General features: G+C 37.4%; 1 long non-coding RNA gene across 1 annotated transcript in view; it reads right to left on the bottom strand.

Annotated features, from left to right (window-relative positions):
- Positions 1-1,094: 1,094 nt before the first annotated feature.
- Positions 1,095-20,195, bottom strand: part of LOC139356685 (uncharacterized) — a 31,024-nt gene continuing 11,923 nt past the window's right edge. The window contains exons 2-4 of the long non-coding RNA XR_011608985.1: positions 10,503-10,662; positions 9,677-9,765; positions 1,095-6,296 (exon numbers count right to left, since the gene is read on the bottom strand). This is a non-coding gene — a long non-coding RNA (uncharacterized lncRNA). The remainder of the gene's footprint in view (positions 6,297-9,676; positions 9,766-10,502; positions 10,663-20,195) is intronic.

Here is a 20,195-nt window from a genome sequence, read left to right on the forward strand (position 1 = left end):
AAATCACAAACTAGAATAATTAAATAAAAGAGAAGACCCAGATAAGTAAATATTGATTTGAAAAAGTTGACATTAAAACTAATACTGCAGAAATACAAAAGATTTTCAGACTCCATTAGGAACAACTATATGCTAAAAATAAAACCTGGAAAATCAAGAGGGAATACATAAGATCCTGAAAATATACAATCTACCAAGATTAAATCAGAAATAAATAGAAGACCAGAATAGAACAATAGTGAATAATGAAATTGAATCCGTAATAAAAACTCTCACAACAAAGAAAAGCTCAGGATTGGATTCACTACAGAATTCTACGAAATGTTTAAGAAAGAACTAGTATCAATCCACCTCAAACTATTTCAAAAAAACTAAAGTTCTTCCTGACTCATTCTATGAGACCACCATTATTATGATACCAAATCCAGAAAAGGACATAACAACAAAAGCTACAGGCTAATATCCTTGATAAACATAGATGCAAAACTCCTCAACAAAATACTAGCAAACCATATTCAAAAGCACATCAGAAAGATAACACATGATCATCTGGGATTTCACTGTTGATACAAGCATGGTTCAACATATACAAATACATAAATGTGATACATCACATAAACAGACAAAACCCATATGATCATCTCAATAGATGCAGAAAAAGCATTTGACAAAATTCAATACTCTTTATGAAGAAAACTCTCAATAAATAGGTACAGAAGGACCATATCATAACATAATAAAGGTAATATATGACAAACTCACAGCTAGCATCTTACTGAATGAGGAAAACTGAAAGCCTTTCCTCTACAACAAAAGAATGTCCACTTTGACCAATTCTATTCAACACAGGAATGGAAGTCATAGCCAGAAAAATTAGGTAAGAGAAAGAAATAAAATGTATCCAAATTAGAAAGGAGAAAATCAAATTGTTTCTCTTTGAAAATGACATGATCGTATATCTAGAAACACCAAAAGATTCCACCAAAAAAATTCTTAGAAATGATAAGCAAATTTAACATATAAAAATTAGTAGTGTTTCTATTCACCAATAATAAAATAGTCAAAAAAGAAATCAAGACAGCAATCCCATTAACAATAGCTACAAAAAATAAATTTAACCTAGAAGTAAATTTAACCAAGGACATGAAAGACATCTGTAAGGAAAACTGTAAAACACTAATGAAAGAAATTGAAGATAACACAAACAAATGGAAAGACATTCCATCCTCATAGATTGGAAGAATTAATATTGTTAAAATGACCATAATGCCCAAAGCAATCTACAGATTCAATGCAATTTCTATCAGAAAAGAAATAAAATCACTTTTTACAGAAATAGAAAAAAATAATCCTAACGTCTGTATGAAATCAAAGAGAGTCTGAATAGCCAAAGCAATCCTGAGCAAAAAGAACAAAGCTGAAGGCATCACACTATCTCACTTCAAAATGTATTACAAGGCTCTATTAACCAAAACAGCGTGGTGTTTGTATAAAAGCAGACACATGAGTATCTTATGTGGACAGTCCTGTAGACTTCACCATTTCCTTTATGTATGAGGTAGAAAACAGTTTTAGAAACAGCCTCAGGAAGTAATTTGAAAAGCTTATGCACAGTCCAAAAAGAAAACAAACAAACAAACAAACAAAAAAAGCAGACACATAGTCCAATGGAACAGAATAAAAAACCCAGAATAAATCCACATATTTACAATCAACTGATCTTCGACAAAGCAATCAAGAACATACATTAGGGAAAAACTGGATGACTTCGTGCAGAAGAATGAAGCCAGACCCCTATCTCTCCTCATACACGAAAATCAACTCAAGATGGATTAAAGACTTAAATGTGAGACCTGAAACTATAAAAGTACTAGAAAAAAATATGGAGAAAACTATTCAGGACATTAGGCAATTATTTTACAGGCAAGACTTCAAGAGCAAAATCCACAAGAGCAAAAATAAAATAGACAAATTGCACTACATTAAACTAAAACAGCTTCTGTACAGCAAAATTGACAATCAACAGAGTGAAGAGGCAATCTGTCAAATGGGAGAAAATATTTTTAAACAGCTTCTCTGACAGGAGATTATATCCAGAATATACAAGGAACTCAAATATCTCAGCAGAAAAAAACAACAATGAATAATCCCATTAATAAATGAGCAAAGATAAATATTCACAGAACTAGATAAATCTCAAAAGAAGACATACAAATGGCCCAATAGATATGTTAAAGAAAAAAAAAACAGCTCAACATCACTAATCATAAGTGATATGGTTTGGATCAGTGTCTGCCCAAATTTCATGTCGAATTGTAATCCCCAGTGTTGGAAGTGGGGCCTGATGAGAGGTGAGGTGATTGGACCATGGGAGCAGTTTTTTCATTAATGGCTTAGCACCATTCCCCAATTCTGTTCCCATGGTAGAGTTCTCATGAAATGTGGTTGTTTAAAAGTGTGTGGCACCTCCTCTCTCTCTCTTGCTCCTGCTCCTGCTTGAAAGACATCTGCTCCTGCTTTGCCTTCCACCATGACTAAAAGCTCCCTAAGGCCTCCCAGAAGCAGAAGCTACTATACTTCCTATACAGCCTGTGGAAATGTGAGTCAGTTAACCTCTTTTCTTTATAAATTACCTAGTATCAAGTAGTTCTTTATAGCAATGTGAAAACTGACTAATACAATGAGGGAAATGCAAATTAAAACCACAATGAGAGTTCACCCTGATAGAATGGCCATTACTAAAGAGACAAAAAATAAGATGTTGGCAAGGATGAAGAAAAAAGGGAACCCTCATAAGCTGTTGGTGGAAGTGTAAATTAGTACAATTGCTATGGAAAACAGCATGGACATTTCTCCAAAAGCTAACAGTAGAACTGCCATGTGATCCAGCAATCTCACTGCTAGATATCTATCCAAAGGAAAAGAAAACAGTATATCAAAGAGATGCCTGTACTTAGATGTTCATTGCAGCACTATTTGCAATAGAAAAGGTATGGCATCAACATAAGTGCTCAACAACAGACAAATGTATAAGACAAACGTGGTATATACATATAATGGAATACTGTTCAGCCATAAAAAAGAATGAAATTATGTCATTTGCAAAAATATGAATGGAACTGGAGGTCATTGTGTTAAGTGAAATAAGCCAGGCAAAGATAGAAAACTACCGCATGTATTTTTCCAAGACTGTGAGACAACAAATTTCTATTGTTTTAATCCAGTCAGTTTGCAGACTTTGTTATGGTAGCTCTAAAAATTCGATTTCCTTGTTCTTATTTCTGACCCACAAAAGTGAAGATAATAAAGGTTTGCTGTTTCAAGATTCTATGCTGAGTTTTAGACTTAATTGTATTGCAGCAGTAGATAACTAATACACATATTTCTCTGAACTATATAAATGTGTGACAGTTCTAAGAATAAAAGGCTGCATAGTACTAGAACTAGAAAGAATCTCTGCACTTGGAGTTTAATACTTTGTGGTCACCATCTTGAAATTCCTAATAATAATTTTCTGTTGAATTTGTGTTTTGTAAGTGAAATCCAATGAGACAATGGGACATGCATGAGGGGCTCGGAGCCTTGACTACACACACTTTGGCATTCTGGTCCCTCCCACCTTCCTGGAATAGGCTTTGAATCATCCACTTCCACACTTCACTCTAGCAACTGCTGTGAGTCTTTGCCTTTGTGGGGTCTTAGAGAGGGTTAAGGTCAGATATTCGTGTCCTGAACAGCAAATTATAAGACATGATGTGTGTGACAGTCTATGTCTGCTATGCAAGAATCCCTGTGCTCCAGGAAGGGTGATACTAGAGCATGTAAAAAACACAATGACAGACCAAGGGAGAGACCTGGGAAGAAAGAAAAAAAGCTTTGTATTTTGAACAGCGAACCATGCATTTCTATTCTGCACTTAAGATTCTACGTGTCTCTGATTCAGAATTTCTAGTGCTAAAGGAGACATGGTTCTGCCACATAGAAGATATTCAATTCCAACAAAACAGATTGCATTCTAACTTCTGTTTTGAAAACTCTTTGTTTGTATACATGAGTTTCAGCTCTATCATTTGAAGCTTACACTGTCCAAATGGACAACCAGGAGGCAGCTTGCCAAGATGAAGAGCATTCTATCTATTTAATTAGTACTGGTTGCCAAAGGTTTCACATTCTCTGACACTTCCAGACCAGGATAGTGTACTTTCTGGTCTTCTTATTCTTGGATTGGAGCATTGGACTTCTTTTAGCCAATAAGTAGAAGACTGAAATAAAGTGCCACTTACAGGATAAGTATGTGTCATTATGATAGCTCTCTTTTCTCTGTCACGGCAACCAACAACACATAAAACCATGGTAAATTGTATTATTGTGAAAATAATTGTCTACCTCTTACAGAGCCCCTCCTTAAACTCCCATTCCTATTAGAGGATTAGAAGTCTTCTCAACAAAATAAAAGAGGATAGGAACAAATGGAACAACATTCCATGCTCATGGATAGGAAGAATCAATATCATGAAAATGGCCATACTGTCCAAGGTAATTTATAGATTCAATGTTATCCCCCATCAAACTACCAATGACTTTCTTCACAGAATTGGAAAAAACTGCTTTAAAGTTCATATGGCACCAAAAAAGAGCCCACATTGCCAAGACAATCCTAAGCCAAAAGAACAAAGCTGGAGGCATCATGCTACCTGACTTCAAACTATACTACAAGGCTACAGTAACCAAAACAGCATGGTACTGGTACCAAAACAGAGATATAGACCAATGGAACAGAACAGAGCCCTCAGAAATAATACCACACATTACAACCATCTGATCTTTGACAAACCTGACAAAAACAAGAAATGGGGAAAGGATTCTCTATTTAATAAATGGTGCTGGGAAAATTGGCTAGCCATAAGTAGAAAGCTGAAACTGGATCCCTTCCTTACACCTTATACAAAAATTAATTCAAGATGGATTAGAGACTTAAATGTTACACCTAAAACCATAAAAACCCTAGAAGAAAACCTAGGTAATACCATTCAGGACATAGGCATGGGCAAGGACTTCATGTCTAAAACACCAAAAGCAATGGCAACAAAAGTCAAAACTGACAAATGGGATCTAATTAAATTAAAGAGCTTCTGCACAGCAAAAGAAACTACCATCAGAGTGAACAGGCAACCTACACAACGGGAGAAAATTCTTACAATTTACTCATCTGACAAAGGGCTAATATCCAGAATCTACAAAGAACTCAAACAAGCCTACAAGAGAAAAACACACAACCCCATCAAAAAGTAGTTGAAGGATATGAACAGACACTTCTCAAAAGAAGACATTTATGCAGCCAACAGACACATGAAAAAATGCTCATCATCACTGGTCGTCACAGAAATGCAAATCAAAACCACAATGAGATACTGTCTCGCACCAGTTAGAATGGCGATCATTAAAAAGTCAGGAAACAACAGGTGCTGGAGAGGATGTGGAGAAATAGGAACACTTTTACATTGTTGGTGGGACTGTGAACATTGTGCAAGACAGTGTGGTGATTCCTCAAGGATCTAGAACTAGAAATACCATATGACCCAGCCATCCCATTACTGGGTATATACCCAAAGGATTATAAATCATGCTGCTATAAAGACACATGCACACGTATGTTTACTGTGGCATTATTCACAATAGCAAAGACTTGGAACCAACCCAAATGTCCATCAATGATCGACTGGATTAAGAAAATGTGGCACATATACACCATGGAATACTATGCAGCCATAAAAAAGGATGAGTTCATGTCCTTTGTAGGGACATGGATGAAGCTGGAAACCATCATTCTCAGCAAACTACGGCAAGGACAAAAAACCAAACACCACATGTTCTCACTCATAAGTGGGAACTGAACAATAAGAACACTAGGACACAGGAAGGGGAACATCACAACCGGGGCCTGTGGTGGGGTGGGGGTAGCAGGGAGGGATAGCATTAGGAGATATATCTAATGTAAATGATGAGTTAATGGGTGCAGCACACCTACATGGCACATGTATACATATGTAACAAACCTGCACGTTGTGCACATGTACCCTAGAACTTAAAGTATAGTAATAAAAAAAAAAAAAGTCCTCCCTAATGATATCAAGCTTGAGCTGAACAATAGCCTTGTATCAGTGAAACGTGAGTGGAAGTGATGTGTGCCCCTTCTGAGAGATAGCTTTAAGATCAACCGCTTTGTTCAGCCATCCTTTCTTTTTCTTCCAGGATATCAGCATGCCTAGATTCAAGGCGCTCCTTTAGATTGGGCCCTGGAATGAAAACAAGACAAAGCAGATTATAGTTGGCCAAAATAAGACATTAATGTGAACAAGAAATAAACTGTTTTGCTGTAAATTTCTGAGATTTTGAGGGTGATTATTACTGCAGCATAATTTAATGTATACTAACTGATGTGAAGAGAGTAGTCATTCCTCCCACCTGGATTGCTTAGGCTCAGAGTCCAACTGGGGAGCCACGATGGATATGTGGCATAAGCAAGAATAAGTCCATGTTGTGTTAAATCACAGAGATTTGGGTTGTTTATAACTTCTGCATGATCTAGACTAAACCAATGGTTATATAATCCATGATGTAAATGGTAATACTTCCATTTTAATAATGCTGCCTTATAAGAAAGTAGAAATACCCACATAAACATAATTATATACAGGAATTTCAACAGAAATGACCTACTCTCATTCCACAGGAATTTTTCCAGTAATTTTAAATTGTGCAGAATAATAAATAGGCAATTTTCTTTTCTAAATGAAAGCAGAGAAGAGAAAAAAAGAGGAAGGGAGAGGATGACAGAGTATATCACATATAGTAAGAATAAGTACTACTTTGTGAAATTTTGTTTTAATTGTACATATATGAACAAGTGTGTATGTATGACATTACAAGGTAAAGTGTATTTCTTACTAGGGATCATGGTCATGCTTGAAAACACTGGTCGTGGATTAGGATATATTTAGACTTTATGTCTGAGACAATTACAGATTAATAATATTTTTCTTCTTCTGACTTGATTTCATCTTCTAAACATTAGACAACGAATACGTACTAATTTTGTCAAAAAATAAAGTATATGTAATTTCATGTGCATCTTAAGTTTTCGTTTACTACCTTGCCATTTAGATTCCATTCCTCTTCTCCTCCAACTTCTCCTCTCTCTCCAATTTAAAAAGTAATGTTCTTGTTCTTTCTTTTATGAATGAAATGCTACAAAGCATATTAGATATCTTTAGTCTGTCACTTACCATGATGTTGCCCTCTGACAGCATTTATACTCAGGTGAGAAGATTCAGAACTAGCTACCTAGAATAACAGATCTCTAACCAGATGCGGTAACTCTACCTACTGTGTTCAGATCAGTGGGAAAGAATACAGTGGAGTTACAGCTTATCTGCCTGCAATCACACACATCTTTCAACTGGTATCTATGCAACAGTCCTAAAACATTAGAAAGTTATCATTCGTGTCTGTTGCAACAAAAACTTACTATCATTATCATCATCATCATCATTATTTTGCTTGGATTGGTGGGCTTAATTTTTATCAATTCGTTTATGGTTAAAAAGAAAACCCTATTCTCATTTGTGTATAGTAATCAGCTGCTTGTTCTACTGCATTATCTGAAATCCAGACATGAAAAGATTTCGGCATATATTTTTTTAAAAATTGGTCTTCAAAAGAAACTAGCTAGAAAAGCACTGACCCTCAATGACTTGGAAAAACAAACAGATATATTAGTTTGCATACGATTGAGAGATGTTTTATGTCTAAATATTAGATAAAAGAGCCAAGTGTCATGTCACAGAGGCAAGAGAAGTGAGGAAAGAGATAGATGACTTTTTTGCAGCACTAGAAGCAGTAAAGTGGTGGGTAAAAAGCTGTGTATATTGGTTGTTCTATTCACAGCTAGGAATATACACAGGGAAAACAAATCCAGATACACAAAGTTGCAACGGAGTCATTCCATTGGACCAAAACATGCCTTCACAGCCTTTATGACTTTACAATACCTTCGAGAATGTTAAAAACATTCCCATAGAGGTTACTTTATCCTTTGAGGGCAGGGCATGGAATGTAGTAACTTATTGGTTCATAGTCATAGCTACAATCCATGAGAAATTCTTTTCTGCGCTTCTCATCTGCCCACATAATTCAGCATTCTATTTAAACAATCTCTCTCTATCCCCACTTGGAGAAGATCCTTGAGTCTTAGATTTGCCTTTGAGGCTTTCAAGCAAGTCATGTATTGAAAAGATATACTGAATGCTGTATTAATCAGGACAATTTTGACCGCAAAAAACTGAAAGTCAGCCGTACTCTGGGTGGGCGCTAGCGGGGCAGGCAGGTAGAAGTCACTTATTGGTTCAGGTTTGACTTTGACTGACTGGATTCAGCATTTCAAACATGTCTCTTTTTCTTTAGTTGTGCTTTCCACATGGCAAGCTGTGCATCTGCAAAATGATTTAGCAGCCCAGGGGAGCTATCTGGCCAGTTTAGCAATACTATCAAGAGTATTCTTTTTTCCTTGATACTTTCTGCAGCTGTGGCCTCCTTAGGTCCCATGTGATCTCCAAACAATTACTATAGCCGAAGGTTATGATTCTGTCATTTACCAGGTCCATCATCCCTTTGACATTGAATGGCTTCAGACCCTCCTGAAGAACATGTGCCAAGATTGGGGGTTGGTGATTTACCAAAGGAAAATCCTGTTGCTCTTATCAGAATAAGGACAACAATAATACTAGATATCCTCCACAGTTACTTACAATGTTTGAGGCACTGTTTCGTCTCTAATTACTCTATTCCACAGTCACCTTGACACTAGCATTCTTCTCTGGATGGAAATCAATACAAATTTGGTCAGTAGCCCAAAGACCCTTAGAATCAAGGAGTTGGAATAGAACTTACTCTAGCTCGATCCCTTCAATTACCAACAATAGGACTGAGACCAACAGAGGTTAAGTGCCTCACCCAAAGTTATAAACTTAATCTATCAGGGCTGGGCCTAGGCTTCTACATCTTTTGACCTCTAATCCTCAGTCTTCATCTTTACATTATGTGCAGTTACCACAAAACCACTGGCTAATTTGAGGGGATATATTGGAATGGAGGCTGTCTATTGAAATTTTCATAGAATTGATGAAGATTAAATGTGGGAGTAGATGGGACCTAGACAGCTCTGGGAGGCCAGACAGCACAAAGCACGTAAACCATCACATAACAAGAATCATCTGGTTCATATATGGCCATTAAGGTAAGTATATTTCAGACATTTTATACCCCTGTGTCACTTGCTCTGCATTCACAGTTCTTGAAGAAAGTTTCCAGTTGAGCAAAGTTAAATCATTTTCCCTCTCCTAGTTGTACCAGGCAGATGGAGAAAGAATCTTGGCCTTTGGACTTCCAAAGGAGCTAAGTTGTTTACATCTGGATTTACCATTCTGTAAAAGCAACACAAACTGCAGGTGCGGTGGTTCCCCAAAGGAAGCCAAGGTATACTGGGATATATGCTGGGGGCCCTCAATCCAACATATAACTGTCCTTTAAAAGGAAGTGTAAGAAGAAATAACAAAAATGTCTTTGGTATCCTTGTAGATCAAGAAATCAACATTGTCAACATAAAATAAGGAAGTACCTCCTCAGGAACGTGAGATGGACCGGCTTTGAATTCTTCCTCAAATTCCTTTCATTGGAATTCTAGGTGTGGCATTCAGCAATTCATGTCTAAACAGAGAGGACCAGCAAAAGCAAAGCTTAAATGAAACCACCCTATGCCCTCTTTTTTTTCTTAGAAGCCTTAAAATATTTTGCTTTGGCTACCAGAAAATTCTATTGAGCCCCTCTTTTAGTTACACGCACATACACGCATGGAGTTGATAACACTACAGCAACGAGCAAAAAGGGTAATCAGACTGATTACACATCCTCCCATCTTAATAAACAGTGTACTCAAGTACACTATAAATCATTTGTTTTCACTCCATTTCCAGAGAGAAGATAACACACATCAGGATTACGCTCACTTCATTACACTGGAGTGAATCTTTTCCTGTCCTTGATAATTGCCATTTCAAGGAGAATTCTTTTCTTTTTTTCTCAATTGTGTGTGTGTGTGTGTGCATGCATGCACATGTGTGCTTCTTATAATAATTAAAGAGCTAAGTAATTAAGCAGCTGAATAAATAATAGAGAGAAAAGGAACAGAGCTTTGTTAAGCTATTTCACAGAGCTTACTACTGGTTACTTTTCTGAAGTTAAATCATATTAATGTATCACAAGCTACATGTTTCTAAATTCCTGTTGCATCACAGAAAATAGCATTCTGATGAAGGTACCATGCACCCCACACTGGTGTGTTCCTGAGACAGTCGAAGGCTAGCAATTCCATAACCAAAATTGCCTGGTGTTAATATCCTAAGTCAGTCTTTAAAGGCTTCTTTGCTTGTCTGTCAGCTGCTCACCTCAGGGAACAGGCAGCATCCCACACCCTGCCAGCACAAGTCGATTTGTCAGCTCCAGCAAGTGCCACATCCAGCATTCTCTGCCACAGCCTGTGCATACACGTTGTTCTTTGGAGATCTTTGCTCTGGGTCTTCAGTTCCTTGAAGGCAACTACAGTTCCTATCATTACCAGACAAAATACTCAGTGAGTGAACACAGCCTTCTGGAAATTCAGATATCTCACAGAATTAATACAACTCCAAAGAATGGCTTTTTGAAGTAATAGGATACAAAATCCAAACTCTAAGTATATAGCTGAAAAGGAGTTAAATACTGACCCTTTATTCATTGGGCCTCCAATTTTCATCTGTACTACTAAAATATAAACATTTTTTTAAAGTAAAATATTCATTGTCTTCTATAGTTACCATCTGTAGGGTGTTTTAAGAAGAAATTTCAGAAACACTACGAAGCAATCCAAGAAGAAAATGCATTGGGAAAACATGTAAGGAATTTATTTACTTTAGGAGCAAAAGTCTCGCTCAAAATTTTTTAAGTTTTGGAAATGGAATAAATAATTATTTAGTTTAGCTCAACAGAAAAACTATTGTCCAGTATATATTTTTAAACTTTTATTGTAAGTTCAGGGGTACATGTGCAAGTTTGTTACATAGGTAAACTTGTATCATGGGGGTTTGTCATACAGATTATTTTATCACTCAGGTATTGAAACTAGTACCCACCAGTTATTTTTCCTGATCATCTCTCTCCTTCCACCTTCCATTCTTTGATAGACCCCATTGTCTTTTGTTTACCTCTATGTGTTCATGTGTTCTCATCATTTATCTCCCACTTATAAGCAAGAACATGTGGCATTTGATTTTCTGTTCCTGCGTTAGTTTGCTAAAGACAATGGTCTCCAGCTCCATCCATGTTCCTGGAAAGGCCACGATCTCATTCTTTTTAATGGCTTCATAGTATTCCATGATATGTGCCACATTTTCTTTATCCAGTGTGTCATTGATGGGAATTTAGGTAGATTCTATGTCTGTGCTATTGTGAACAGTGCTGTAAATGAACATACACATTCATGTGTCTTTATGATAGAACAATTCATGTTCTTTTGGGTATCTACCCAGTAATAGGATTGCTGGGTTGAATGGTAGTTATATTTTTAGGTCTTTAAGGAATCACCACACTGTTTTCCACAATAGTCGAACAAATTTACAATCCCACCAATAGTGTATAAGCATTTCTTTTTCTCCACAACCTTGACAGCACCTTTTTAAAAAAAAAAAAAAAATTTTAATAATAGCCTTTATGATTGGTATGAGATGGTATCTCATTGTGGTTTTGATTTGCTTTTCTCTAATGATCAGTGATGGTAGGCTTTGTAAAATAGGCTTGTTGGCTGCATATGCATCTTTTGAAAAGTGTTCATGTCATTTACCACTTTTTAATGGGGTTCTTTTTTTCCCCTTGTAATTTTGTTTCAGTTCCTTATAGATGCTGGATATTAGACCTTTAAGAGAAGCATAGTTTGTAAAATTTTTCTCTCATTCTGTAGGTTGTCTGTTTACACGGTTGATAGTTTCTTTTGCTGCGCAGAAGCTCTTTAGTTCAATTAGATCCCATTTGTCAATTTTTACTTTTGTTGCAATTGCTTTTGTCTTCTTTGTCATGAAATCTTGCTCATTTCTATGTCTCAAATGGTATTGCCTAGGTTGTCTTCCAGAAATATTATAGTTTTGTGTTTAACATTTAAGTCTTTAATCCATCTTGAGTTGATTTTTGTATATGGTACAAGGAAGTAGTCAGGTTTCAATCTCCTGTGTATGGCTAGCTAGTTATCCCAGCACCATTTATTGAATAGGAAGTCCTTTTCCCATTGCTTGTTTTTGTCAGCAGCTTTGTCAAAGATCAGATGGTTCTAGGTGGTTGGCCTTCTGTCTGGTCTCTCTATTCTCTTCCATTGGTCTATGTGTCTGTTTTTGTACCACTGCTATGCTGTTTTTGTTACTGTAGTCCTGTAGTATAGTTTGAAGTTGGGTAGCATGATGCCTCCCACTTTGTTCTTTTTCCTTAGGATTGCCTTGGCTATTCAAGCTGTTTTTTGTTGTTGTTGTTGTTGTGTTTTTTTGTTGTTGTTTTGTTTTTTTTGTTCCATACGAATTTTAAGATAGTTTTTTTCTAATTCTGTGAAAAATGTCATTGGTAGTTGAATAGGAATAGCATTGAATGTATATATTGCTTTGGGCAGTATGGCCATTTTAACAATATTGATTCCTCTTATGCAAGAGCATGTAATGTTTTTCCATTTGTTCATGTCATCTCTGATTTCTCTAAGCAGCGTTTTGTAGATCTCCTTGCAGAGCTCTTTAACCTCTCTAGTTAGCTATATTCCTAGGTATTTTATTTGTTTTGTGGCAATTGTGAATGGGATTGCATTCTTGATTTGGCTCTCAGCTTGACTATTCTTGGTGCATAGGAATGCTAGTTATTTTTGTATGTTGATTTTGTATCCTGAGAATTTGCTGAAGTTGTTTATCAACTTGAGGAGCTTTAGGGCCAAGTCTATGGAGTTTTCTAGGTAAAGGATCATGTCATCTGCAAACAGAGATAGTTTGACTTCCTCTCTTCCTATTTGGATGCCCTTCATTTCCTTCTCTTGCCTGATTGCTCTTGTCCAGTATATTTTAAACAGAGTAATACCCAGTATTTTTCTTCTTGTTTCTTTAAAATCAACATACCTCAAACAAACATAAAAGTGTTCCAAATTTCCCCAAACCTGTTTGTCCTATCAACTTCTACCTAAGTTATAAAATCACCATACCTCAGTAATCTAGTATGAAAATCTCAAATCTATAAAATCCTCAAAAAAAAAGTTCTTCATCTCGCTATCAAAAAGGTCATTGTTTTTTTCAATTCTGCCTCCTTTGCATTCATCCCTCTCTTTCTATCTGTGGCTGTCAGTACTTTAATAAAGGCCCTTCTCATATGTCTCCTGTATTATAGTAATACCCCCCACACCACAAAAGCATCATACTGCCTCCAGTCTTTCCCATCTACAAAATTAATCCTCCACACTGCTTTCAGAGTGAGTTTTCCTAGAACACAGAAGCATACCCGTCGCTTGCAGCTTGAAATCCTTACCACAGTATTCACACCTCTTGGTTTCCTAGCGCCAGGCAACCTATCCAATGTTATATTCACCTTTCCACCCACCAACTACACTTCACTAGGATGCAGTATTTCTTTCCTGAATATGCTATGTGTTCTGAAGCCTCTCTGTTTTTGCCTTGTAACAGGAAGAGTCTTACTGAAAAAGAAAAATTTGGACAGGAAAGTTTAATATAAAGAATGATTAACTATAACAGAGGATTTGAGTTATAAAGGATTGGCTAGAAAAAAAGAAAAGTAAACTCCAAAGAATATAGAAATAGCAGCTATAAGAAGCAGCCATCACCTCCAGGACTGAGATAGAGCAAGAGGAAGCCCACCTCTGCCAAACCCTGAGATCTAGAATTTGTTGGAGAGTGCATGGCAATGAATCAGGGATGGCAGAGAAGTCATCATACTACAGAAATTTGCTGGAAATTCACTCCCTGGGACTTGCTGAGTAAGCCACTCATAAGAACATGTCTCACCAGAGGTACTGTGCTATGAAATTACCACATGGGATTGCTTTGGGGAGCTGCAGGTTTGTGGGTACTGCTGGCTACTATGTTCTACAGAAGCTAAAAGCTGCAGACACTATGAAGGCACCTGTTCAGCCAACCCCCTGGAACTATAAAGCAAAATCTTTTCCCCTTCACAAAGTTTCTCTAGAATCTACTATTGACAAAGCTTAACGTCATTCCAGCTGACAATGGAAAATTATCAAAGCACCCATTTCGTTGCTATAAGAAACAAATTGTGAACAGGCTACAATGTATGAACACAGATCCAAGAGGCAATAATTCAGTAACTGGCATATGTGCTTATCTCTCTCTCAGCATGGAATACCCTTACCTTATTGTCTCATTAAAGTGCTTCCTCTTTGATAAAGCCTTTTCCCGCCATCACACTGTGATCCCAAACAAAATTAAACAATTCTTTGGAAAGTTGTCCATATCATTAAAGCAAATTGAATAAAAATTCATTTATGTGACTCTCTCTTACTATTTATTTTTTTCTGTGAGATTTTCAAGGACAGGAACTGTGACTTATGCATCTAAGTGTCACAGCCTCTCACATAAGATCAAAAATCAGAGCAAGCACTCCATAAATTTCACAGTACAAAAGAAAATAGAGGAACTAGAAATTGCCAAACAATAAAAAGAGTTTCAGTTGCTATTCATCACTCCTTTTAGTCAGATGAACCCAGAGATCTCACATATTTTTGTCCTTTATCAGCTAAGGCCCAGGGAGGTCAAGTAACTCATAAAATATTATATAACTAGTCAGTGGCAAAGTAAAGACTGCAACCCAATTGACAGATAGGACCTCAATTCCAATGGTTTCTTCACCCTTTCATAACATTTTCTACTAGGAAATAAAATTCACACACTATATTATACTTGGATTTTTATTTCTCCATAATTGGTGATTTAAGTTGCCAGATTTATATCAATAACTTATTCATCTTCTTGATATTCAAAAATGGGATCATGAAATAGGAAACATACAGATCAAGTCCCTACATACTCCATGCTCTGTTCTACAGATTGGCTCATCACTTTTTCCTGTGTTTGTAATTCTTCCCATACCTTTTCATCTGTCTTCATTAAGGCTCTCTATAGTTGAAATACTAGACACACATTAACTCTAGCTTAATTAATGGAGATAAAGTAAGTCTCATAATGCAGTGAAAATAAAATCTGAAAAAAAATATAAAGACCATTAACACTCTGTGTGTGTGTCTCTTCTCTTTTCTTTTCATCTACACTTCTTACATATTCTTCACTCTTCTCTTTACATCTAACCAGCCTTCCCTGCCTCTCTATGTTCATGACAAAATAATAACAAAGTTGTCCTGAACTCCCAAGTTAACATTTTCTAAAAGGATCAGGACCTGCCACTATCTGCCTGGGATTTTGAAATTGCAACTCTAAATCTCAGGAGGACAAAACTGATTAGATCGTTTTGGATCAGGATATCAGTTCAAATCCAATCAACTCTAGATGGTGGGCTAATGTGGAGATCTGTTCTGTCTACCTGTCAACACACATATAAATGCAAAACAAGTGTCTCATCTGACGGAAAAGATACCAGTCTGACAGAAGGAGGCTGTGATCTAAGTCAGAACTTTTGTGTTTACTCTATTTTACTATTGAAATCCTATATCGTTTTCAGGCCCAGTTTAAGTGCCTAAAATGATCCCCAGTAACCAGTCTACCTGAATCTAGGAAACAAAATTAGCTAGTTCTGGTTGTTGTGCCTCTGTTATAAGATTCAATTTATTCTGCAAATTATTATATATTTTTGCCTACATATCTATCTTTTCCAACCATTTGTGTTGTCTTTTTATTCCCCAAAGTACTTAGAATAATACCATTAGATAGTATGTGTGACATAGTATCAATTGCCCACTGAAAGGGTCTCTGAGCACACATGATGTACTCATTAACTACTTTAACAATTACTTATTGAGCATATACTATGTTCTAAACCCTGTGGTAGATACATATACATACACAGTGATGAACAAAACAGTTTACCTGTATGAAGTTCATTCTCTACTGTAAAGTTTAAACTATCAAAAGGCTTTAAGATGGCTTACTAGAGACATCTGACAGTCGCCTCCTCCACAAAGAAGAACAAAAATAGCAAGTAGCTAATCACACTTTAAATAGAGCATCTAAGAAAGAACACTGGAATTCAAGAGAGAAATGACAGGAAACACCTGAAGCACAGAAGGAGCAGGAGTCAAGGCAGCCAGCTCAGCCAAGATTGACTGGAAGCCAGGAGAGGCTCCCCAGTGCAGGCAAAGGGTAAGTGAGAGATTCCCAGTGGTCTGCCTCCCCACTGTGGACTCCTACAATGTTGCCACTAGAAAATCCCTTGACGGTTCTGAGTATAGCATAGGGACCTTCCTGGAACCTGCATGATGGCATTGCTCCAGAGAGGGCTCTTATGCCAGATCCCACGCACCCCGAGTTCTAGACAGCTGCAGCATGGCACCATTTTGAGAGCCCAGCCCGCCCTATACTGCATCCTGCCCTGGAGCCCAACAGCCCTGCATCTCCATATTCCTGGAGCCTCAGTTACATCCCCACTATGTTCATCCAGAGGTCTGCACAGCACAACACCAGTCAGACCCAGCAGAGCAGCAGGATCTCCAGGACTCTAGCAAACACAGTGTCCTGCACCATGGGGAGTGGATGGTACAGTGTGCTGGGGAGGCTGCTCCTGGGACAAAGGCAGCCAAACCACATACTCCCTGGACTCAGATAATCACCCACCTGGGATTACTACCACAGAAAGCAATCCAAACCCACCCCAGCAGCAGTGATGCTGCACACACACTCTGAGGATAGGCTCTACTGTCACCCAACTGAAATGCCACTACTGCTGCTGGGGACCAAAGTGCACATCACTGGCAGCAACCTACCTTCCTCACTAGCAGGACTGCTGTCATCCACTGGCATGTACCCTGAGAACTAGTTTACCCTACTGCTGATGCTTCCACTGGGGGCTAAGAGCACACCCCACAGAGTCTGAGAATTGTCTGCCCACGGCTACAGTCATGGTTAGCAACTCTGCTCCCATTCCCCAAGTAGCAGGACTATAGGGAATTTGCATGCTCTCTTAGAACAGACTGCCCCTACATTCCACCAACGCTGCTGCAGATACATAAGCACTCTGCAGAGGAGCCTGAGATCACCCCAATCTGCTACCCACAGACAGCATCCAAATGCACCACCAGTGGGCCTAACGAAAGGCCTTCTCAGCCTGATACTGCTCTCCATCCAGTATCCAAGCACATGGCACAAGGGCTTAGGGATTGCACTGTTCTGTCCACCACCACTGGCATCTGTTCATTCCTTCTGTGGACCTGAGAATGAGTTCACCCAACCTGCCACTACTGTCACAGCAAGCTACTGTCACTCACATGTGCCACCTAGAGAATGGCACACTCAGCAGACTGTACCCACTGCTAACACAAACATCTGCTGCTTCAGACTCCAAGGGTTGACTCACCACCAGTACTTCCATCTCTTTATACCACACACATTATGCAGGGGAACAAAGACCTGCCATCTGCCCAGCCCACCACCAGCATCCCAGCAAGGTAGAAGGCCAAAAATTGGCCCATTTGTACCCACTAAAACTCTGTATGCTGACTAGGGGCCCAAGGTCACACATGCATTGCCCACCACTGTCACCAGTGGGGCCTGAAGACCGGCCCACTTTGCATCTTCATCCTCAGCAAAACCCCACCACAGCCTTCACTAACAACTGCAGCATAAGCCACTAAGAAAATCACAAGCACCATTGACATTGTTTACAGCCAAAGAAATCATACACAGACTACACTACTGCATGTACCCAGAATTAAAGATAAAATGTCCTATCCAACCAACACCATAGATACATCTGCAGGAAAAACATTTCCCATGAAAACTATCCTCAAAATTTGTAGAAGCAAATAAGACACCAGATATCAATGTAGGGACTCAAGAAACACAAAAAAGAAACAAAGAGAATTACAATTCCATAGGAACACAATAATTATTCAGCAATAGATTCTAAAGAAAAAATAATTTTATGAAATCCCAGTAAATTAATTCAAAATAATGATATTTAAAAAGCTCTGTGAGATACAGAAAAACAAAACAGAAAAACAATACAAAGAAATCAGATTAAAAATTCAGGACATGAGTGAGAAATGTATCAGAGAGATAGATATCATTAAAGAAACCAGAAATAAGATATCTATCTTAGAGCTGAAGAATTCAGTGAATGAAACAAGAAACTCATTTGAGAGTTTCAGCAATAGACAAGAGTAAGCAGAAGAAAGAACCTCAGAACTTGAAGACAGTCTTTGGAAATAACTCTGTAAAACTAAAAACAAACAAAAAACACCCCAAAACATACAAAAAAAAAAAAGATTAAAAATGTACGAAAAAGCCTATGTGACATATGGGACACTATAAAGCAATTAAATATGCAAATTTTGGATGTTTCAGAAGGTGAAGAGACCAAAGTCATGGAAAACCTATTTAATGAAATGATAACTGAAAACATCCCAAGTCTAGCAAAAGATTTAAATATTCAAATACAGGAAGCTCAGAGATCTCCAAATAGATGCAACCCAAAAAGTTACATTTTGTCCTTTCCCTGACACACTATAATCAAGTTGTCAAAAGTCAGGTAAAGACAGAATTATGAAAATAGCAAGAGAAATGTGTCTAGTCATTTATTAGGGAAACCCCATCAGACTAACATCAGATATCTCAGCAGAAACCTTACAGGCCAGCAGTACTGGGGAAAAAAAAAAAAAAAAAAAAAGCCTACTAACCAAGAATACTATACCCAGAAACATGTATCCTTCATAAATAAAGGAGAAATAAAGTCTTTCTCAGACAAGCAAAAACTGAGGTAATTTATTACTCCTAGACCCTACAATATATGCTTCAGGGAGTCCTACACCTGAAAGTGAAAGGACAAATCAATATCATGAAAATCCACCAAAGCATAAAATGTACTGCCAAAGCAAACACACAAAAGAAGAAAGGAAAGGACATAAATATTACCACCACAGAAAATGACCAAACCACAATGAAGAGAAATAAAGAAACAAAGAATATACAAAACAACCACAAACCAACAACAAAATAATGGGAATAAGTACTCATCGACGAATAATAACCTTGAATGTAAATGAATTTTCCACTTAAAAGACACAGACTGGCTGAATGGATTTTTTTTAATGACCCAACTATATGCTGCCTATAAAAAACTCACTTTTCTGTGAAGACACATAAGACTCAAAATAAAAGGATGGAAAAAGATACTCTACTCAAATGGAAATTAAAAGCAAGCAGGAGTAGCTTTACTTATATCAGATAAAACAGACTTTAAGTCAAAAACAGTAAAAAAAAAAAAAAAGACAAAAGCTCATTACATAATGATAAAGTAACCAATTCATTAAGAAGATGTAACAATTCTAAGTATATAATGCACCCAACATGGAGCACCCATATTCATAAAGCAAATATTACTGGATCTAAAGAAAGAGATATATTTCAATACAGTAACAGTCAGTGACTTCCACACCACACTCTCAGCATTAGACAGATTATCTAGAAAGAAAATAAACAAGGAAACATCAGACTTAAATTAGACTTTAGATCAAATGTACCTAATAGACATTTACAGAAAATTTTATCCAAAAACTACAAATAAATGTTCCTCCAATCGGCACATAGAACACTGTCCAGGATTTATCATATGTTAGACCACAAACAAATCTTAAATAAAAAAGAGAGAAGACACAAATAAACAAAATCAAAACAAAAAAGGACATGTAAAAACTGATGCCAGCCAGGCTCAGTGGCTCACGCCTGTAATCCCAGCACTTTGGGAGGCTGAGACAGGCAGATCATAAAGTCAGGAGATTGAGACCATCCTGGCTAACACAGTGAAGCCCCATCTCTACTAAAAATACAAAAAAATCGCCAGGCATGGTGGCAGGCACCTGTAGTCCCAGCTACTTGGGAGGCTGAGGC

The sequence above is a fragment of the Macaca nemestrina genome, chromosome 10, assembly GCF_043159975.1.
Source record: "Macaca nemestrina isolate mMacNem1 chromosome 10, mMacNem.hap1, whole genome shotgun sequence".
Classification (NCBI taxonomy): Eukaryota; Metazoa; Chordata; class Mammalia; order Primates; family Cercopithecidae; genus Macaca; species Macaca nemestrina.